This window comes from Grammomys surdaster, unplaced genomic scaffold, assembly GCF_004785775.1.
Source record: "Grammomys surdaster isolate TR1022 unplaced genomic scaffold, NIH_TR_1.0 167, whole genome shotgun sequence".
NCBI classification, from domain to species: domain Eukaryota; kingdom Metazoa; phylum Chordata; class Mammalia; order Rodentia; family Muridae; genus Grammomys; species Grammomys surdaster.
In genome coordinates, this window is record NW_021604615.1 from 5,386,836 (window position 1) to 5,409,374 (window position 22,539).

General features: G+C 45.4%; 1 pseudogene; it reads right to left on the minus strand.

The window, feature by feature from the left end:
* Positions 1-1,438: 1,438 nt before the first annotated feature.
* LOC114620254 overlaps positions 1,439-22,539 on the minus strand; it is a 47,452-nt pseudogene continuing 26,351 nt past the window's right edge.

A 22,539-nucleotide genomic window follows, 5' to 3' on the forward strand; every position in this document is an offset into this window, starting at 1 on the left:
TCTCTCTCTCTCTCTCTCTCTCTCTCTCTCTCTCTCTCTCTCTCTCTGTGTGTGTGTGTGCGTGTGTGTGTGTGCATGTGTGTGTATGTACACTCATCCATTCAGGTGTGTGTATAGGTCAGAGGCTGATGCTGGGTGGGCTTCAATGGCTATACACTTTAAGAGATCTCACTGAACCTGTCGTTCATCCTGTCTGCTGGGCTAGCTTGTCAAGGAGCCTCTTGGAATTTCCAGTTTCTGTCCCCAGTGCCGGGACTCTAGGCAGGCGTCACTATACTCATCTTTTTGGTTGGTGTTGAGGATCTATACTCAGGCTCTCCTGTTTGCACAGCAATTGCTTGATGCACCCACCTCTGTCCCTCTCCAAGGCTCCACCCTCTCCAAGGCTCTACCCTTCACCAAGGCTCCACTCACCAAGGCACCACTCATCTCAAAGGCTCCGCCCTATTCCAAGGCTCCACTCATCTCCAAGGCTCCACCCTCTCCAAAGCTCCACCCTCTCCAAGGCGCTGCCCTTCACCAAGGCTCCACCCCTCTCCACAGGCTCCTCTTCACACATTTGTCAGTCCTGGTAACAAAGCTCCCCTCTATCCTCACCTTACTGGGGACCCTGTGACTCACACTTTTATGCTACCGCTCCCAGAGTTCGGGAAGCTTGACCTCTTTGACAAGTTAGCTGTATCAGACCACACCCTGAAGATGACCAGGCAGAGGCAGATAGAAAATTAAGGTGGTATTTTCAAGTGCTCTGTCCCTTTTCCCATCTGTTATGGGAGTTGACTTCACAAATCTTACTTTTGTGGCCATTGGCAGTCTAAGTTAACAACTACAAAGGACATGGCATTGACCTAACCCTTCAGAAAGTAAAGCAGAATGTGAGCTAAGATGCCTGATGACATGTCCAATCAATATTTACACACTCCTGAGGTCACTAACAGCATGTTTTCTCCTCTTTTTTCCCAAGTGGCGGAAACCTCACTGTGATGGAGATTGGGTATTGAGTATGCGGGATGTTCTATGTTAGCCACAGCCCTCGAAACCTCTATTGTTGGGTGCTTGGTAATCATTAGTGCATCCAAAACCAGGTTGGACATTACTATAGCAACACTAAGTAAACTGAAGTTGTGAAGGAGGCTGAAGTCCAGGAAGTACTACCATTTCAACGCCCGCCTTTCAGTGTCGGGAACATGACTCTAGGCAGATCTGTCAGGAAACACAGCCTCAAGCTTCTCAGAAAGTCCTGGAGTTGTGGAGGGTCATATTTCCAGGTTCATGGAGTCCTGCAGGCTGACTTCCAAGAGGGCCTACACCCTGTTTTCCCCAGCAGTTGTAAACCAGTCAGCATTCCCAACCTTGTGAACATGAAGCCTGGGGGAGGGGATGCAGCCGAGTGCGAGGCCACTGAATTTTGACACTCCACAGAGAGGATGCATGACCTTCACAGGGTGACCTTCACAGGGATGACCTTCACAGGGATGACCCTCACAGGGATGATCCTCACAGGGATGACCTTCACAGGGATGACCCTCACAGGGAGGACCTTCATGGGGATGACCTTCACAGGGATGACCATCACAGGGAGGACCTTCACAGGGATGGCCCTCACAGGGATGGCCCTCACAGGGATGACCCTCACAGGGATGACCTTCACAGGGTAACCCTCACAGGGATGACCTTCACAGGGGTGACCCTCACAATGATGACCTTCACAGGGATGACCTTCACAGGGATAACCCTCACAGGGATGACCCACACAGGGGTGACCTTCACAGGGATGACCCTCACAGGGATGACCTTCACAGGGATGACCCTCACAGGGATTACCTTCACAGGGATGACTCTCACTGCAGGATGACCTTCACAGGGATGACCCTCACAGGGATGATCTTCACAGGGATGACCTTCACAGGGATGACCCTCACAGGGATGACCTTCATAGGGATTGATAATCTTCATGGGGATGACCTTCACAGGGATGGATGACCTTCATAGGGATGACCTTCATAGGGATGACCTTCACACTCAGACTGGAAGCAGAGGAGTGAAGGAATGCTAGTGCTCAGGTCCCCACTCTTCTCTATTCTCTGGAGGACCCAAGACAATGGAATAGGCTCAGCACAGCTTTAGAGGGGACCCTTGTCTTGCCATCTTCTGAACTTGCTCTTTGCAAAGGAGCAAGAGTCTTTATCCACCAGAGCCTGTGCTTTCTTTCCTCCCTGTCTGCTGAGACCCAAACACCCAGAAGTGCAGAAGAACCATCTGTGGCTTGTTTCCAAGCTGCAGGGGAAGCATGAGTTCATCTTCTGGTTGGTCTCCAGGGCACCAGAAAAGCATGGGTAAATATTCCTGGGACCCAATCTGTACATTGACTGTCAAATGCAAAAGGAGAGTGTGCATGGAAGAGCAGAGCCTCCCTGCATCTCCAGACTATAATTTACAGGGTTTGGGACTCCAGACTCAAATCTAATCTTTCAGACCACTGTCCTGTGTGCTTTAGGGAAGGCAGATACAATATATCTTAATTAACTATGTGTTGGCCTCATTGTGGCATCAGCATACTGACACAGATGGTAGAAAGCCTCTGCCTGTGGCACTGAGTTGGTCTCTGTGTGTCTGGGGGACATTTGGGACATAATATATATGATGGCTGTGTATCATATAATATTCTATCCATAGCAACATCAAGAGATGGTCTAACAACCATTTGCTTCATTTCAACTCCCACCTTTTTTGAATGGATTTTGGTGTGGTGAGATCTTAGGGTTACCATTACCATGATGAAAGAACCATGGCCAAAAGCAAGTTGGGAAAGAAAGCATTTATTTCACTCACAATACCAGACAATAGTTCATCACTGAAATAAGTCAGGACAGGAACTCCAACAGGGCAGAAACCTGGAGGCAGGAGCTGATGCAGAAGACATGGAGGATTGATTGCTACTTGCTGGGCTGCTTCTCATGGCTGTGCTCAACCTGCTTTCTCATAGAACCCAAGACCACTATCCCAGCGATGTCACCTCCCCACAACCTCCCCAATCAATCACTAATTAAGAAGATGCCTACAGGCTTGCCTACAGCTCAATCTTACAAAGGCATTTCCTCAACTGAGGCTCCCTCCTCTCAGATGATTCTAGCCTGTGTCAAGTTGACATAAAACTACCCAGCACTGGCGATTAAAAACAGGAAATGTTCAAGCAGATGTCTATTGTATACAACTATAAGACAATCATGAAAGAAGTCAGAAAGGGGAAAAAAGAACTGAAATTGTTCTTATAAAAATGTGTTTATAAAAGGAAAAGCAGGCTGAGAGTGGGATATGCATGTGATTCTATCTCCTGAGAGGGATGCGGATTAGAGACCATTCATGGTTGTGAGTTCATCCTGGGCTGCATAGGCTTCTAGAGGGGCGGTCACACAAGCACCTTTCTCTTCCTCTCATTCTAACAATTTACTATAATCCCCTCAAACAAATAATGTGAATGCACAGAACTGGTAAGCACCGTTTAACAGAAACATGAAGGCGGTCTACTTGTGCATGGATTCATCTGGCAGAGATGAATTAAGCTCCAGGGGGATGGTTTTATCGGCGGGGAGAGCAGGTGGTTGCCTAGGGCGGCAGAATGCTTTAGTGACTGTCACGGGAGGGTCTGTAAACTGTGAGGGGCTGTGTGGGCTTGTGTCTCCTTTCCCCCATCTTGCCTGGGGCAGCAGACTGCCAGCAGGCACCCCTGGGTGGCACATAGCAGAGGAACTCCTGAATGTATTTGCATTGTTAACTAAGCTTGTCAGGGATGGGGGAGAAAGCCCGTGTTTACTATTTTGTGTGCATCTCCTGGGTCCTGAACATTTTGTCTCTGTACTGAGCACAGATCCCTGAAACATCTCATGGCTAGAAGAGATGCCCCAAGAACCTGGCTTTGAAATTGTTGAGATGGATGTCACATCTTTGGTGTGGCATCCACTGTAGACAAGAGAGACAGGATAGCTGGATTTATGCCATTTTCTGTCTTCCTGAATATATATATATATATATATATATATATATATATATATATATATATGTCACCGCCACCACTACCACCACCAGTCTGGTAGATTCAGCTGAAGCTTGTTCAAATCTACAAATGGCCCCTCACCTGCTGATGCCATCTGCTCCCATTACCACAAAATTCAGGTTATCGAATCCCTAGGAAGTCTTAGGGAAAGAGACTCAGGTCTGGGAACAGACCCAGTGGTTCTGCAGTGTGTCTTTATTTCATACTGGGAAGGGGTGGTCTGTTTCCAGCAAATCAGAGTTCAGGAAACACAAGGCCTTGCCTGTGTGAGAAACAGGGTAGCTCAGGCTAGGTTCGGATCCTGCAGACAGGTGATTCTGTATTGTGTATGGTAGTGTGTTAAATTATCACTCTGAACTTGCAGTTCACCAAGTCTTCAGGAGACAGAATGGGTCAGTCTGTAGACTTGGCCTTGCTGAGAACCAACCAATCGTAGGAAATGCCAAGGAAGACAGTCAAGGCAATTGGGGAATGTCTATGGGGCCCACTATCAGTCACAGCTGGTGTCTGTGTTGAGGACAGTGCAGGCTATCACTTCCGTGTTTCTGAGGGGAAGCTCAGGGATTCCGCCACCACTGAAGTCACTGTAGCCACAATAGAATGGTGTCTAAGGACAAGAGGAGACCAGGAAAGGCCAGCACATATCACTGCAGTTTCCAAACACTTTATAATGTTAATCTTGTCAGCTTGCCTGGGTTCCCAATAACCTAGAAAACACATCTCCAGGAGTGTCTTCGAGGATGTTAGGAGAGAAACTTAACCAAGGAGGGAAGATCCACCTTGAATGGTGGCACAGTAAGCGGCTGTCAGACTGAGCAGGAGGCAGGAAAGGAGCGACAGGTCTGAATATCAGCTTTTGCTTTCGTCTCTTGGTTCCTGACTTCGGGTACAAGGTGATCAGCTGCCTCACTGTCGTGCTCCTACACATTCCCCACCTTGATGGATAGAGCAATCAAACTGTGAGCCGGAGCAGTCTTCCTTCCTTAGTTGTTTTCATCAGGTACTTTAGCAACAACTTGGAAAACAACCAGTGTCCTATGTAAGCAACCAATCATCTGTGTAAGTAAGCAACCAATCAGTGTCCTCCTATGTAAGCAACCAATCATCAGTGTCCTCCTGTGTAAGTAAACAACCAATCAGTGTCCTCCTGTGTAAGCTCTGGAAACAGGTGGAGACAGGAGTTTGAGGTGTTTTAAAGGAATTCCTGTCCAGACTCAGCAGATGTCTTCTCTCTTTTAAAGTCATTTTAATGTTGCTGGCTTCCCACCCACCCGCCCCATTTTCTGATTTGTGATTTACTTTTTCATTGTTTATTTGATTTTTTGTTTTGTTTTGTTTTTAAGTTTTTTCCCAATTAACAAAATGTACTGCACAGGTAGAGCCCAAGGGACCTATTTTTATGTCAGTATGCTCACATATTTCACTCTTATTACCATTAATGGGAACTTCATATGCATATCAATGGGAGAGAGTCCCCTGCAGTAGTCTGAGTGAATAAGCTTCATTAATGCAGTATTATGGCTGATTTGTCCTGAGAAAATGCATTTAAGCCTAAAGGGTTTGAATAAATCTGCCAGCAGAGATAAACAGCTCAAAAGGATTGAAAGACAAGGGTGGCCTGGACTGGGACTTTGGAGCCTGTACTGGAGGCCCAGGACCAAGGTTTCAGGAAACGTGGGAGCTCTTTAAGAGAGTTGCAAAATGCCTGGTATCTACATGGAGATGAAGGGCCAGGGATGAGGGGGAAAATGGAGGTCAGCTGTAGAACTCAACACAAAGCTTCATTTCGCTAACACAAAAAGTGGCAAAGGTCCCAAGGGGGAGGGAATAGTCTTTTCTGCAGCTTCACTTGATAAACGTGGTACCGTGGTGTATTTGTAATAGTTAATAACCCAACGTTGACTCTCCATTAAACATATTGCCTGTCATTCCCTTAACTTTACCATCTCTTCTGATTTGGGCTTCCACCACATTAATTCATCCTGCCTCCCCAGGGTGCTACTGGCCAGGGAAATCTCTCAGTCTGTCATTATTATGGATAACTGACAGCATAGAAGACTGCTGGGCTGGCATTTTGTGGACTATCTGTGGAATCTGTCTAATGGCTTTTTTATGATTGGAGTGGAGTTATAGGTTTTTGTAGGGCAAGTGGGTGGTGCCATCAGACAGAAGAACCGGTAAGGTTGAGTGAGTTCAGTTCCCAGAAATCTCAGAAACTTGAGATCAGACTAGAGATCCATTTCTGTACCTACTCTGGAACATGTAACCAGAACACCCCACTGAGAACACCATGGCAATCAGTCACGTAGCGAAAACACCTGGAGTCCTTCCCCACGCAAACAGAACATCACTAGCGTCTCAAACTGAGCCAACGGGAAACACCTACCCCTAATTCCCACCCTGCTCCTCGATGTTTGTATAGTCCCTGTCTATATGGAATAAAGTGCACAAGTTATTTCACCAAGGATCCTTTGAAAGTAGCAGTTTTACTGAGCTTTACACTTGGGGAAGAGTTATCTCTCCGGAAGCATTCATAGTTGGATCTTGGACCCACCTGGCTGGCCAGGCTAACGCCGTTTTCTGCCCCTGCCACTAGTGCAGTCGCTGGATGGCAGTGGGACCTCTGCTACTTGTCCAGAGGCCATCCAAATCTCCCATCTTGTCTTTTGAGAGCTGTAACACTTCCTCCCTGCTGGACCCTAGCCCCGTGAAACAGATTCTTCTGGGCTCTGCTTGGCCCTCTTGGCGGACAGCGGACGACAGGTTTGCTGGAAGGAAATCACAGAGACAAGGTTCTGTTTCCACCGTCCTGTGCCACAGAACTGTGACTGAGAGTTATTGCTGTGGATGTTGACCTTGTTCATGGGCACCAGGCACCGTCGGGCTTTTTCCCACTGACGCGTTCATTCCTTAGAAGGAAGTTCCCATTCTCAGGATATGACCCTCTTCCTGGATGCTGACACGTAGACCTGAGTTATTGGGAATGCTCTTCTGTGTGACTCCTTTACTCTATTTCCCCTTATAGACTTATTCGATAATTTATTTGTGTCAGTATGAATCAGTGACTATGTATTTTATATTTGGATTTTAAAAAATTAAAGAATACTTCACACATTCTGTTTTCCAAATTATTTTTGCTAACCTGAAAATTTATTTTTTTAAAAAAGACAACCAAACCAAAACAAAAACAAAAACAAAAACTAAACAAAACAAAAAAAACCAAAAAAACAAAAACCCTCCAACACTTCTAGGAGTAACTTCATTGACCAAAGAGTATGAATACCTTACATTTTGATTAATGGCTGTACTGCCCCTTCTAGAAAATTATTTCCAGTTTCGTTTTATCCAGAAAATGTGAGAACATCTGCTTCCTGGAATCTTTGAAAACTCTGTATTATAAAATCTTTTGCACTTCACAAAGGAAAAAGCACATTGTGGTTTTAACGTGTTTTATTATTTATTAATTAGATTTAATTAATAAAATTAATTTAATTCTAATATCTGCAGAGGTGGTCTAGATTCCCTACTTTATTTCCACAGATTGAATTCTACCATTATCTTCCAGTTTCTGACTGCTTCTCTTTTGTTTATAGCGGTTTTTTTGGTTTTAGAGTATTTATAATATATAAATATATTGTGCCTCATATAAATGTAGAGTCTTTAAACAGCGCTGTGAATGGTGCTGTTCAGGGAGGTTATGGAACCTTTTACAAGGAGGAGCCTTGCTGGGGGAAGAAGGTAGGAAGTGCTTTGAGAGTGTGTGGCCTCAGCCACTGTTCATACAGTCTCTCGCCTTCCTGTGTGTGGTTCAAATGTGAGCGCTCACTTCCTGCCCCTGCACCTGCTGCTATGTCCTCCTTGACATTAAGCACGCTCCTGCCCAAACCCTAAGCTCAAGTAACCTCTCCCTTCCATGTAACTAACTCATGAATGTTCACAGTGGATCATAAGGACTCCAGGTGAGCACACCAAAGACAACCCACATGCCTGAGTGTATGCCTGTACTCTCCACAACACAGTGAGTGGAACCAGCTGAGGCTCTCCAGATCAGAAAAGGGCATAAAGACAGCACAGCATGCTATGGAAACACAGTTGGGGTTTGTCCAGATAGATTTAAAAAAAAAAAAAGTGAAACTTAGGACATTTGCAGGAAAACAATTTTGGAAGTGTAAATTATGTTAAATGAAAGAAATCAGACCTATAAATGGAAATTAAAATGGGAGAGATGGATTGGCAGAGAGGAGGGAGGGCGGCTGCGATTGGGATGTACAATGGATAAATGAATATATTAAGGGAAATAGATAGAAAGAAAGAGAAAAAGAAAAGAAAGAAAGAAGACGGGCGGTGGGGGGAAGAAAGATGGAGTCATCTAATACGTGGTCCTTACACATGACAGAATATGTCTGAATTCTGGGACCTCCTTGCTGGGCTCCCTGAATCTGAAGGATGTTTGCCGTTTTATAATAAGAAATCCATTCCCAGAATTGGAAGCACGAAGCACCTGAAGGTGAGATGCCCTACCTGAGCCTTCACAGAAAAGCACTTGAATTCTTTACCACAGAACTGTAAGCTTCGGCTGTTTTAAGCCACTGAGCTTTGAGCCATTTGTTAGGTAGCAGCCAGCAACTATTAGAGTTGTTTTCCATTCTGCCTGCAGCCTGGAGAAGCATGAGCAAGCTTAGCTTTTCTCTTTATCTCCCTTGAGGGAAATTTTTGATGTGCATTCTATGGCAGGAATAATAATGCCTCCTCTCAAAGATGCCTGCATCTGAATCTCCGACGAGTGTAAAATGTTCCCTTAAAACGACAGAAGGGACTTTGTAAATGCTCGGGTCTTACAGAGAAACAGTTATCATGGAGCTTTGTCAGGAGGAGGCTGGAGTGTCAGGCAGAGAAGGGATGGAACATGGACAGGGGTCAGAGAGATCTGAAGATGCCGTGAGTCTGGCATTGAAGATGAAAAAGGGAGCTATAAGCAGAAGCGAGGACATTTTGGGACACTGGAAGATGTGACTAGATTCTCTTCAAAACTTCAATCCCGCTCTTCTTGGTGAGCCCAGCCCAAATGAACAGTTTATTCCCATCTTCCTAATATTAATCTCAGCTCATGCACCACAGAGTAAATACATCTTTCTCTATATTTACAGCTTATGGGTGACTACTAAGGATTAAAGGCACAGAGTTTCAAAGATCCCTAAAGAGCCACAGCTAGGAAACCAAAAGGAAGGGAAGGATCTGTCTATATCGATAACATAGTAAACCCAAACTGAACCGCAGAGACCGGAGCAGCCACAGCTGAGGGTGTCACAGATTGAGATGAGAGGCACTGAGCTGAGTGTAGCTGCGGAGATAATGAAGAAATAGAAAGACAGATAAATATCCAGATGATCTTGAGTACTCCCGTCAACAGCAGGAATGGAGGCAGGCTGAAGTCTGGGGAAGCTGGAGTTCCCTGCCCCTTGGTCCTTGAGGTACACGTCAGGTGTCAGATGGCATCTGGGTGGGGCCTCTGCCATTAGAATGTGGGGTGACAACCTTTAGTCTGGGTCCAAGTGAAGGAGTTGCACCCTCTCTTGTCTGTGCATGGGTGGTGCCAGACAGTATTCTGTGTTCACCTAGGCATGCAGGTATCCTCCACCCTCAAAATGGTACCCAACGCTATTTATGGAATGGAGTCTTTTAGGGTGAGAAGCCACTGTTGAATGTAACACAGGGTCATTAAGAATAAGAAACTTGATACCAACATCAACACAGAGGGACTCCCAATAGGAACAAAGTCCCTAGTTCTAGACTGTGAAAGTCTCAACCCCAAACGAGGCTGTAGGTGTGCCAATTAATCTCTTACCTCTTGCTTCCTCTAGCAAGATGGAGTAGCCTCCCATGGCCTCCAGTGAAGCCTGTCCCTGCCCTGACACTCTGCTCAAGGGGCCACTGAAGACACCTTCTGACATCACCTGTGCATCTGTTGACTCCTCAGCAGCTCTTCTGGAAACTTTCTCAGAGGAAGACTCAGTCTTGAGTCTCTGCCAGAAGCAGGTGGGATCAAGGCTGAAGGTTCCTCTCACCCCAGGTCTGCTTGACGTTAGAAAGGTAGACTTTCCTGGAGCCCAGAACCATGGGGATACACATTCTTGGCTTTCATGCTGAGTGAAGTGGTGTCTTTTCTCTTCCTTTTGTGAAAAGTGAGGGTCACTCATGTCTGTTTTGATTTTGAGTTGGGGATTATTTCTAGACGCACTAGTAGGAAGGGAAATGTCAACTCATTGAATCCATTCAAAATCAGAATGGTTCATCAGCTGGGCGTCCATAGGGCCTCTGGCTTCTTTCCCAGCATGTCGAAGGGTGAAGCTCCTGTGATTCCCTTTCTCACTGGCTTATCAGCACACTTCCCCTCTGGTTAGACCACTCTCTAATTTGAGAAGCATGTTTCCTATGGCTTCGTGTAAGGCAAGCATCTAACTGAGCCTAATCTCATCAGACCCTTTGGCCTGTCACTAATAACTTCCTTCCATGCTCCTATCTGTGCATTAATCTTTGCTTTTGAAAAATGTTTATCAGTTGCTTCACAGCTCACCCTGTTTTGCTATTGGTGAGCCCTGGCTGGTCTGTGTTTTAGGACACATGCAGGTGTACACTTTCTATGCTAGTATAGCCTGGCTGTCTCTGTCCAGGTTTTCTTCTCTGCTGTCCATCAGCTTGAGGTATCAGCAAGCTGACACAAGATCAATGACCTTTAGAGAAACATGCTGGAGGCTTAGACCTGTGTGTGTGTGTGTCTGTGTGTCTGTGTTTCTGTGTGTGTGTGTGTGTCTGTGTATCTGTGTTTCTGTGAGTATGTTGTGTGTATCTCTGTGTATGTCTGTGTGTTTATGTGTGTGTCTGTATCTCTGTGTGTCTATGTCTGTGTATCTGTGTGTATGTGTATCTGTCTCTCTGTATGTGTCTGTGTGTGTCTGTGTTTCTGTGTGTGTGTGTCTCTGTGTGTCTGTGTTTCTGTGTGTATGTTTTGTGTATCTCTGTGTATGTCTGTGTGTTTATGTGTGTGTCTCTATCTCTGTGTGTCTATCTGTCTGTGTCTGTGTATCTGTATGTATGTGTATCTGTCTCTCTGTATGTGTCTGTGTGTGTCTGTGTTTCTGTGTGTGTGTGCCTGTGTCTGTGTCTATCTGTCTGTGTTTCTGTGTGTATTATATGTGTATCTATATGTATGTCTGTGTGTTTATGTGTGTGTCTATATCTCTGTGTGTCTGTCTGTCTGTGTATCTGTGTGTATGTGTATCTCTGTGGGTCTCTCTGTATGTGTCTGTGTGTGTCTCTGTGTGTGTCTATGTCTCTATGTGTGTGTATCTGTGTGTCTCTGTGTGTTTATGTCTCTATGTGTCTGTCTCTGTGTGTGTCTGTGTCTCTCTGTATATATCTGTCTGTCTGTGCATCTGTGTCTGTGTTTGTGTGTGTGTGTATCTATGTGTCTGTGTCTCTCTCTGTGTGTCTGTATTTGTATGTGTGTGTGCTTGTGTGTGTGCCTTTGTGTGTGTGTCTCTGTATGTCTGTGTTTGTGTGTGTCTGTGTCTGCCTCTTTGTGTCTACGTTTGTATGTGTGTGTATGTGCCTTTGTCTGTATGTCTCTGTGTGTCTGTGTGTATCTCTGTGTGTCTGTCTGTCTGTCTGCCTCTCTCTCTCTCTCTCTCTCTCTCTCTCTCTCTCTCTCTCTCTGTGTGTGTGTCTGTGTGTGTGTGTGTGTCTGTGTGTGTGTGTCTGTGTCTGTGTCTGTGTCTGTGTGTGTGAGAGCATGGTATGACTCCTATGACTCCTTCAGGCATTTGGAGAAGTCCCTCATGTGCACCCATTTGGCCTCCTGTACCCACTGCTCTGACTCTCCAAAGACAATTGGAATTGCACAGGAATAGCACGTTCCTTCCACTTGAGATGAACCTCATCAGAGCCATGTCAGGAGCTTGGCCTTCCCTCATGCCACATTCCCAGCAGGTAGCAGAGATAGACCAAGATGCTATGGACACATAGGTCGACCTGCATAAAGTAGGCAGTTATTTCAGTATTTGGCAGAAAACAGTGCAGACATATTTGCTTTCAAAACAATAGGTATATTGGGCATAAATGTGACACCCAAGGGTTGCACAATATTTATCTAGAACCTCTGAATTTCACAGTTAGATGCAAATAAAACAACGTTGTAAAGAAGCATCATGGGAGAGATGTTTGGCTCTTGTCCGTCTCTCTCTTTCCTGTGGTTATTCTTCTGGCATGGGTCATAGTGACAAAAGAAAGGCACATTGTTGTGTCTTGGGACCAGTTTGAAAACACCATTTGAGTTTCCCAGGAGCCTTCATATTTTTTTAAATATTTTTCTTATTGTTTTTTTTTCTTTTCTTTTATTAGGTTTTTTATTTACATTTCAAATGTTATCCCCTTTCCCGGTTTCCACTCCAGAAACCCCTATCCAATCCCCTTCCTTCTGCTTCTATGAGGGTACACTGAGGCATCAAGCCTTCACAGGACCAAGGGCCTCTCCCCCCATTGATGTCTGACAAGGCCATCCTCTGCTACATGTGCAACTGGAGCCATGGACCCCTCCATGTGTACTCTTTGGTTGGTGGTTTAGTCCCTGGGAATTCTGGGAGTCTGGTTGGTTGATATTGTTGTTCTTCCTATGGGGTTGCAAACCCTTTCAGCTCCCTCAGTCCCTTCTCTAACTCCTCCATAGGGGACCCCGTGCTCAGACCAATAGTTGGCTGTGAGCATCTGCCTCTGTATTTGTCAGTTTCTGACAGAGTCTCTCAGGAGACAGCTATATCAGGCTCCTGTCAGCAAGCACTTCTTGGCATCCACAATAGTGTCTGGGTTTGGTGACTGTATATGGGATGAATCCCCAGGTGGGGTCTCTGGATGGTCTTTCCTTCAGTCTCTAGGAACCTGCATCTTACAAAGCCAAACCCCACTGATTTTCAAGGTTTGTCTTCTTATCAGAACTATGGCCAATTGTTCTTCACCTCGATCTGCTTTCAGCTGCATTAGTCTCACTTCTTTTACGATGCTCTCTCCCTTTAAGGTTGCCAAATATTACCCACAATTCACTTACATCTCTTCCAACAGTCCCCCACCCCTACCCCAATGGCCTGGCAGGTAAAGCTGGTTCCCATCTAAGGATTGTCTAGTGCTGACAGGGCACTGCCACTCTCTAGTAAGCACAGCTCTCCATACCACTTACACCCAGAGGTTTGTGGTCACCTATTTAGATTTGACCCCTCTTGACCGAGACTGAGCTTGGGATATCATACAGCATGTGCAAAACCAAACTCTTTTTATAAAGTGCTTGAAGACTCTTATCCCTTTGGTTTTGTAAATAGTTGGCAGTCACTGACAAGAAATGGATGTGGCTTAACTGTCAAGTAATCTAGAGTACGATGGCCTTTGCAATCTGCTTCGGAATGCTAAAAACCTACCCTAAAGTGGAAACATGAGTTCATAAAATGTGATTTTCCTGATCTAGTGACATCATTGAATTAAAAAAAAATAAGTGTATTTCCAGATGATTGCCTAACTAAAGAGAGTGTGGAGAAAGCTTCCTTTCTTTCCCCGTTCTTCAGTGTCTACAAGCAAACTAGAAATGAAGAGAACACCTTCCCTCTCCATGGAACAGGTTTTGGTTGCTTTCTATCAACAGAATCTGTTAACAGGGCAGATCTTTCTATAAAGCTCAGGCCATTTTAACCAGAAAAGTGTAATGTGCTGACATAAGTCAGATTCTTCAAAAAAAAAATCATAGTTTTAATGACAAATCATTCAACCTTTAGAATAAAGTGAGGCTTCAAGTGCCCTAGCCGAGCTGTAGCTGAGGCGTTTACTGCGTTTACGGAGAAGAGCTCTGCAGCTGGGATTTATTTTGTTTTACCTTGGATCACTGTTTTGTAGTTTCTCAAATGAGAGCCGCAGAAGAGTGTTTCCTGCAGCCTAACACGTCTGATGCGGAAGCCAGAGCTACATCTGTCTGTCTGGCTCTTGGGCTGTGGGTAGAAGAGAAGAGACAGCAGAAAGAGAAAGACACACAGAGGGAGGGAAACCAGGCCACTTACAATATTTATGCTGATGATCTGACTTAATAATGTTTTAAAGTATTGGCTTTAGTAGAAAATACTGTTAGTATTGATTTTTATATTTTTTTTCTTTTCTTGTTTTAAACGTGTCTACCAGAACACTGAAACTCCATAGGCCAGCCGTTTGCCTTCTGTCTCTAGCACAGAGTGCTGCTCAAGGCAGAAACTTCCAGGAAGGATTTATTAAACCTTATGTTGTTCACAAATAACTCAATTTCTTTCCTAAAATGTTCCTGCCTAGGATTTCATTCCATCAAATAATGGACAGCAAGGTTGATCTCTATTAGTATAAATAAAACGTAGAAAGGCAAAGAACGAAGTGGACAGGGTTGAATTTCTGGGCATTAATTTTAATATGTGATTTTAAAAGCACACCACACATACACCCCAGAGTTGAGCTTTGGGTAGAAGATTGATAGAGGACTGAAATTGATCCTTTGTCCATCAACATGACAGGCGCCATAATAGATAGATTACTCATATCAGCTAATCAGAATGCAGCCCCATGGCCACCACGGAGCAGATGTTTCCTTTTGTGTCGTGTTGATAGAGAAATGGACAAGGGACATTTAAAATTCATTGTGGGGGAGGCTCTATATTATAATGAATCTCATTAATAGTGATTAAGTTTTGTTTTTTTTTTTTACTCCCCCGCTACTGTGGTTAATACTCTCCCTTTTGTAGGTCAGAAGGGCTGAGGTAGTCAGCTTATCAGCAGCTGATGTCACCATTTTGTGTCTTCAGAACGTTTCTTATGCTTTAAGCAAACTTCTAAGCTAAAAATGGTCATTTCTTTATAAACTGGCCAAATTCACACTGTAGAGTTTTTAAATGATGAGAGCAAACGGAGAGATGTTCAGTGTCCCCAAGTTCTCTATGACTTTTAATTGCTATTGCAGGCAGGTGGCAGCTGGCATAACCACTCTGTTTACTTGACTAAAAAATTCTTCTGAAATTCATGGTGGAAAAACCAGGACCCCAATCCAGGGGCTATGCCTGGCAATAACAGGGGGATGTTCATCTGTGTTTATAGACAAGGTGATGGATTCTTGCTGGGGGCAGGGCTTGGAATTCCAGAATCTGATAGTTCTTCACCTCCATTCACCGGTTGTTACTGTGACACAGTGCCCTGGGACCTGACAAGTGCAGCCCTGCCTCATGTGGGGACTCCCACACTGGCACCATGACTGGAGCTGGGGAGAGCCCACTATTACTATTACAGCAGGGTTTCTGCTACATTAACCCAGGCAGCCCTGCCCTTCCCAAGCGCCACAGCCTTTGTGACATCGAAATCACTTGCACAGCTCTAGAATGTTAATGCCGACCTAATTATATATTTTGGCTTCCGCTTTGGCGATAGGCTGTACTTAAGTAAAATTTAGCACCATCTTATGCGTTCCTACAGCTGGATAATTACAAGGCATTTCAGTTTGGGGGGCAGGAAATTAATGATACGAAGATCGGGAGCTATTTAAAGACGGTTATCCTCTGTTCTTACGGACCCACTCCTGGGATCAAACTAAACCCTGAGTGGAAGGCATCAAGCCCTGAGAGGGAGGCAGGCATGGTTAGGATTCAACTTCTGAGCCTGGGATCAATAGCCACCTTTCCCATGTCTCGTCTACCCACAACCCTCTGGGTAAACTAAGGCAACTGAATTCTTAGGGCTGGTCAAGGGAGATTTGGGCAAGCTGGGGAGATGTAACTCACATGTCTTCACAATTCCTTGATGGGGGGAAGAGATTATAAAGCATTAATGGCAGGAAAGCACCTTGGAAATCATCCCATTTGGGAATGATCAAAACATTTTCTTACTACACACATATCCGATAGACTGACAGTCATGTATACACAGAAGTCAAAGGCAATTGGGTGGTCGTCTATCCCGGCTATGAAAATCCCCCAGATAGTACACACAGCTCTCTCCTAAGAAGAGGAGCTAGCCTCTTAGGTTCATGGATGATACATGAAGCCTGTAGTGAATCAGCAGAAGGCTGGAGCTAATGCCCAATCCCCAACAAACAAGCAAACCGAAAGTTAGGGGGAACTTTTGAGCTGCACTGTGTCTTGCTTTACAGCAGATACTGGCTACTATATCTTGGTATCACCATTATTATTATTTTTTTAATGAGACTGACTAATTTATATTGAGAAATCCATCCACACCACATGTTGAAGTAGGGACAAAAAAAGACACCATCTGCTCACAGGTGAGAACATTCTGGAAGAAAGCTGTTATTAAGGAAAAGAAAGGTCACCACTCACGAATCAACACAGATATGGAGAGGGGATGAGAAGGCAAGCACATTATAGTAAATAAATTGTAATTGTTCCTTCTGAGGGTGAGAAAATACTTGGTCTTTGTGGTTTACTATTTTCCTCAACACACAGGAACAACGGCGTCCCTCAAGATTGTTTCAGAAGCCTCGTGACAACGTGATGGTGTGAGGCTCCCCAGCTTTCTGCGTTGCACTGACAGCAGCCCCATGCCAGACCTTTTTTTAGCTACTCCAAAAAGCTTTCTTTCTTACCAGTGCATGGCCACCTGGAGTGCGGGTTTGACAGCCTGTGATGGCTGTGTGCGTTTATCTGGAGTGAAGTTGTGCATATTTATGTATGAATGCGGATGTGAGTGCCTGTTGGTGTTTATCTGTAGCTAAGTGTGTAGTTGTGCAGTCGTGTGCTTGTGCACCTATGTGTGTGTACGAGAGTGGGTGAGACAGAGTGAGTGTATTGGTCTGTCCCCTGGAGAGCATCTGTGAGCCTGGATTCTATATCCCAAGTCCTTACCTATCTTCTGATGTCTCTCTGGGTCTTTGGAACTTTTACCATCACTGAGTCACCTACAGTTTGTTTTGTTTTGATTTAGACAAGCTGGCAATACCGTCTGCTCAGGGCAAGCCACTCCGCTTACTCAGATACCTGTCTTAGTCACTTGGAGAGGCATCCTGAGACCCTACCCTCCTTTGCCATAGGAAGATCTGTCATGTTGAACTAAAGCCTGCTCAGAGACTGTATTGCAGAGGTACGAAGCTCCAAAGACAGGGAATAAGCTAAGCTTTCTACAGGACAAATCCCTGGTGACAAGGGACTGCTTGTGGACTCACGGAACACCAAACACCAATTGACATCTTCTGTACACCCTCTTTCCATTTCTTCCTTCAGTGTGTTTTGTCCCCAGGAGGTCTTCCAGCCTGGCAGGATGTACTGGGTCTCACCTGGCTGCTCTAAATTCTCCAGGGCCTTAGACAAGTCAGGGAGCAGAGGCATTCCTTTGACGTTCTGATTCAATTGTTGGTATCTTTTATCGCAAGAGGCACCCACCTTTAGTTTTCCAAAAGACACATAATGCATCCTATGTAGTACTTTCCCAAATTCTGATTACAAATCCCCTTTCTGCATCTTGTCTCACAGAGACATGCATCTGTAGGAAAGAGAAGAGATTTCATAAAAGGATCTACTACAAAGTTAACAGGATTTCAGGGATTGGATGCCTTATCCTCTAGTGATCTCTTGCCTATGCTACAATCTCAATTTTATATATACCATTCAAAAAAAAAAAACAATTTGAGGTGTTCCTTTTAAAGAACAACAATTAGGAGGTTTTTTCTCCTCCAATGGGCACTATACATTTCAGTATCTCCTCTCACCCCTGCACCCCATCACCCCTCACTGTCTACAGAAGCAGAGAAGCCTACCCATCTATAGCTTGGTTCTTTATCTCCACTTTGAAGAAAAATATTTAGGCTTCCAATATGAGATCCATCTGGGATCTGAAAATTTCAATGATACTGGTTAAAAATTCAGCATCAGTTCTGGTCTTAAAAAAAAAAAAAGAAACGAGAGGGGGGAAAATAATATTTCAAAGTAATTCTCTCACAGGCATGAAATACTGAAACCCTTGATTAAATTTTGTAGCCTCTGATTACATTAGAACCATGAAATATGAGTTTCTCCTGAGCTGGCAATGGGTGGCTAGTTAATTTATCTGTACGGCTGCTATGCTTCCTGGTGTCTAGGCCTCTCTGTCCACTCCGAGGAAGATAAATAAGGAAGTGTGCAATCAGCAGGTGATGTAGAGGCAGCAAGGAAACGGAGAAGAGCCACTCAATCGCTTCTAGAATCTACTTTACATCTCTACACCCGTGATTCTTCATCATCGTAAGAGGCTGCTGGCTCTTCAACTCACTTTTCGCTGCAGATTGTCCCGCCATGGGTCACTCACGATACTTCAGCAAGCTGTTCACTCACTCACCCCCAAACTCAACACTCTCCTTGGGGGCATTAGACCCTAGTTTCATTGTGACTGGCACAACCTAGCTCACTCAAATCTTCCCATGTATTCATGGGAACAACTGTGAGAAAGAACTCTATAGACGTTCCCAGCAGATGAGAGTGTGAACAGTGACTTCACACCTCCACCTGCCTAGTGCCTGCTCTTTACCAGATTGCAACGGGCTACTTAGGTGTGCACGGGGAAAGGAAATAAGAGAGTTAATCCAGTCATCTCAGTCATTCTGCAGCAACCCTCTGTCCGGGTGACATATAGGTGTGCTCACAGAAGAAGCAACAATTTCAATGTCCTAAATGACGTATGGAATTGAACGGAGTCATCAACTGTAAAATATGCCCTATACTGTGAGACACTTAGAAGGCCTAATTCTCCCATGACCTTGTCCCTGATCACAGCTTTAATTTTTTTGCTTATTTGGCCTTGGACTCCTCTTCCCAGCCAGATTATTAGGTTAATATTTCACACAGATTAGAGAGGACATGACTGGTCCTGCAGGAGCATGATGGCCCCCACCTTTACTCTGAGTGTGGACACAGATCTGTGGCGCTGAAATGAAGGCTACCCTCAAGCGTTCCAGCCTTGGGCCAGGATGCTCTCTTCTTGCCTTTCTTAACCCAGGATCTCAGCTCTGTTTGATGGAATTAACTGACAGCCAACAGCTAATAGCGTCAGCTGATTTGGAAGAAAATCCAGGGACCAATTAAGCCCAAATCTCTATGCTCCTTTCCCACACACCATCTCTTAGTGCTGGGTATCTTCACCTCTTTGATATCCAGTGCTTCTGCTGCTGCTGCTTCTGTTTCCTCTTCCTCCTCTTCCTCCTCCTCCTCCTCTTCCTCCTTCTCTTCCTCCTCTTCCTCCTCCTCTTCCTCCTCCTCCTCCTTCTCCTCCTCCTCTTCCTCCTCCTCCTCCTCTTTTTCTTCTTCTTTTTCTACTTCTTCTTCTCCTTCATCTTCTTCTTTTTTGATTCTTCAGCTAAGAGCAAAAGGATTTATTGGTCATGAGTTACACTTGGCCACAAGTGAGAACAGCACCAGTCCAGAATGCCAAAGGTGGAGGGCAGAGGACTCGCAGGACTGTTTTGGTTGTAAGAAAGGCAGTCAGTTTCCCAGGTGATCCCAGCTTGAGGACATTCCAGGTCCACTGAGACTTGTTACTGACAGCTGCAGACAGTCCAGCTTGTTCCAGTGTCCCCATCTTCAGCGTCCCTCACTTCTGCTCCTGCAGGCTTTGTGGCTGCACAAGCTAATTTACTTGGACCTCTGCCTCATCTTTCTTCTCTTGCTCTTCAGCCTGCGCATTAGCTGCCTCAGCCAATTCACTCAATGGCACTGGAGTTTCAAGGAAGATGGTGGCAAGGCCGAGTTCCCCAGCTTCTTACCCACGGCTTTCTCCCTTTGTGGCAGGCAAGTGCTCTGCTCCCAGAATTCCTTTCTGTTATCCTTCCTTAATCTGAAAACATGAACAATATCCCTGGGGATCCTGTTGGTGGAAACACGGTGGTTACAGCAGTGTTTTCCACAAGGGAAGATGGGGATGCTTTTCCTGAGATGTCTGTTTACTCTAGAGAGGAGAAACATCAGACCAAAGATTCCATCCTGATGGGTCAATAAGTTTATTGGAGTCACTTACAGGAGCGTGTGTGAGTCAAGTAGCTTATATTATCAGAAGTTCCACCCCAATGCAGACAACTCAAGAAAGCTACTCTGCTTGAGATTCGTGCACAGCTTGCAGGCAGTCCCACCACTGACGAATCTCCCCAGTGGTATATAGTACTTAAACAATCTCATCCAGGGCCTTCACGAGTCTTATACGACCCTGTGCACTTCATGGGATTTGGAACCTTCCTCTCCCTTCAGGAGGGAATGTTTAAGTCCTGAGGAAAAGTTCACGCCAGTAGGACTCTGCATAGGACAGCAAGATGACCACCAACCACTGCCAAGAACTTGGCCTTGAAGGATCCAGTGGGAAAGGGTTACAAAGCGACATGCCTTTGCTGCCTTGACAGACTTTCAGTTGTCAGCTTGCTTTACAGAGGGAGTGCTGGAGACAGACCCCCACACATCTGAGCATGCCCCCTGCCTTCTGAGGGCAAACTGATGCGTGACCTGCAGCCAATCAACCAGAGCGGTGCCCAAAGATAGAGACAACGGAGAGGCCCCAGCTGCTACCCGACCCCTTCCATCCGTTATTCTGTCAGTCCCACGCGGGAGAGTGGAAGATTCACAGTTCATATCAGACTGTGTTCGGTCTGTCAGTCCGAGAAAGTGCCAGGAAAACAAAAGAACAAAATTGATGAAATAAATAAACAGAATAACCTGCCAGCCGGTATTAGAAAGATACATCTTCATCTAGAAGTCACAAAAATTTACTGCCCTTCCGGTACACACAGCCGCATAACCGTATATCATCACATGCTTTACTGGCATGTCTTCCAACTGTCAGAGTCCTTGGCATGCATAAAACCTGCATCCATGCTTTGATGAGAATCTGCCTCAAATCTATGCCGGAAGTAGAGCAGAGATCACTCAAAACAAGAATGGAATATGTACAAGCTGCTGTTGTGTTCTGAGGGAGGAGAGTGAGCAAGGCCGGGCTTCATGCCTAAAGAGGAGAAAAAATCCAGTGAGTGAGGACGAAACTGGTGAGGACCATCTCATTGCAACTGAGGTATAAAAAGTGAATCGAGTCCTGGACACTTACTGGGGGGTCTAGCTCCGATATTCATAACAGTTTCAGATAAGATAGTCTTTGTTCATTTATTTTTGAGATTGGAGACTTAGAGCACAAGATTTGTATCACTCTGTTCTCTTGGGGATCTGTAACCAAGTATTATCAGGTTAAGTGGCTACAAGCAGCAGAAACTGACTCTGTCACAGTGCTGGGGACCAGAGTGTGAAGACACAGGTCAACAGGAAACACTACCACCAAAGAGCAGGATAATTCTCTGAGCCTCTTCTGGCTTCCTAGAAACCATAAATCCCCTTGGCATCTAGCCTCATGGCTTTACCCTGTTCCTGCCACGTGGTTTCTCCCAGGGTTGATCTTCATGCAGCTTTCTTCTTACAAGGATGAAGACAGGATTGGGGCCCAACCTAGCTCTAGCTAGGTTGCATCTTAGCTCTACTGGTAACACTGACATCATCTGGATTTCCAAGTGTGACAGTAGTCTGAGACACAGGGGTTATGGCTTTAACTGTCCTGAAAAGACTCCGCCTGCTCATAGACCACGTCAGGTCCCAGGCTTTACGCTTAACATCCCTGAAAAAACAAAGCCATTTCGCCTCTTAGTTTCCACCCAGAGGCTGAACTCAGGTTCTGGTGATGTGATTCCTAGTGGTGGGAGGTAGTGTGGGGAAAGGCTCCAGAGAACAGAACGCAGAAAAATGAGCAAGGATTCCCGCATGCAGGTCTGGCCACCCCATTGGATGCCCCCATGGCTGTGGTCATGCATCTGGAGCTGCCCCATCTCCCCATCTCTGGCTTACTCAACAGGCATTTGCTTTAGGTGTTATGAAACAGTTGAAGCTCATTTCTGCACACCTCCCTGGAGTACAGCTCGCCTCCTGTCAACAACACTGCTCCAACCTTCTGAAATGGAGACTTCTTTGCTCAACCCCTCTCATGAGACTTCTTCTCTTTCTTCTCCCTCCTAGGACACCCACTCTTTCCATGCAAACATGCATGGGGTACTGGCCACTGTGAGCTTCCTGGGGTTTCATTTCCTTCATGGAACACGTGACTGGCTGAAGGAACCCAGCAGTGCTCCCTGCACCCACACTTTACCACAGCAGGAACCTCTTGTCCCTACCAGTTCAGAGATGTTGGCCCTTCTCTCAATGTGCTCTCAGCCAGTGGTGCTCAGGAACCCTTCCTGCTTATGAAGCCTCCCCAGGTCTCCAACTATACTCTCCTTTCTCCACAGCTGTACAGCCTTCGTTGCTCTTGAGTCTCTCTTTGCCCCATCTGTCAGACTCTGCTCATAGGCTTGGGTTTAAGTGTAGTAGTGATAATGATAGTGATGACAACTTCTAGATTGTCAACTCTATTGTACGAAGAAACACCTAGGCTACTTGACT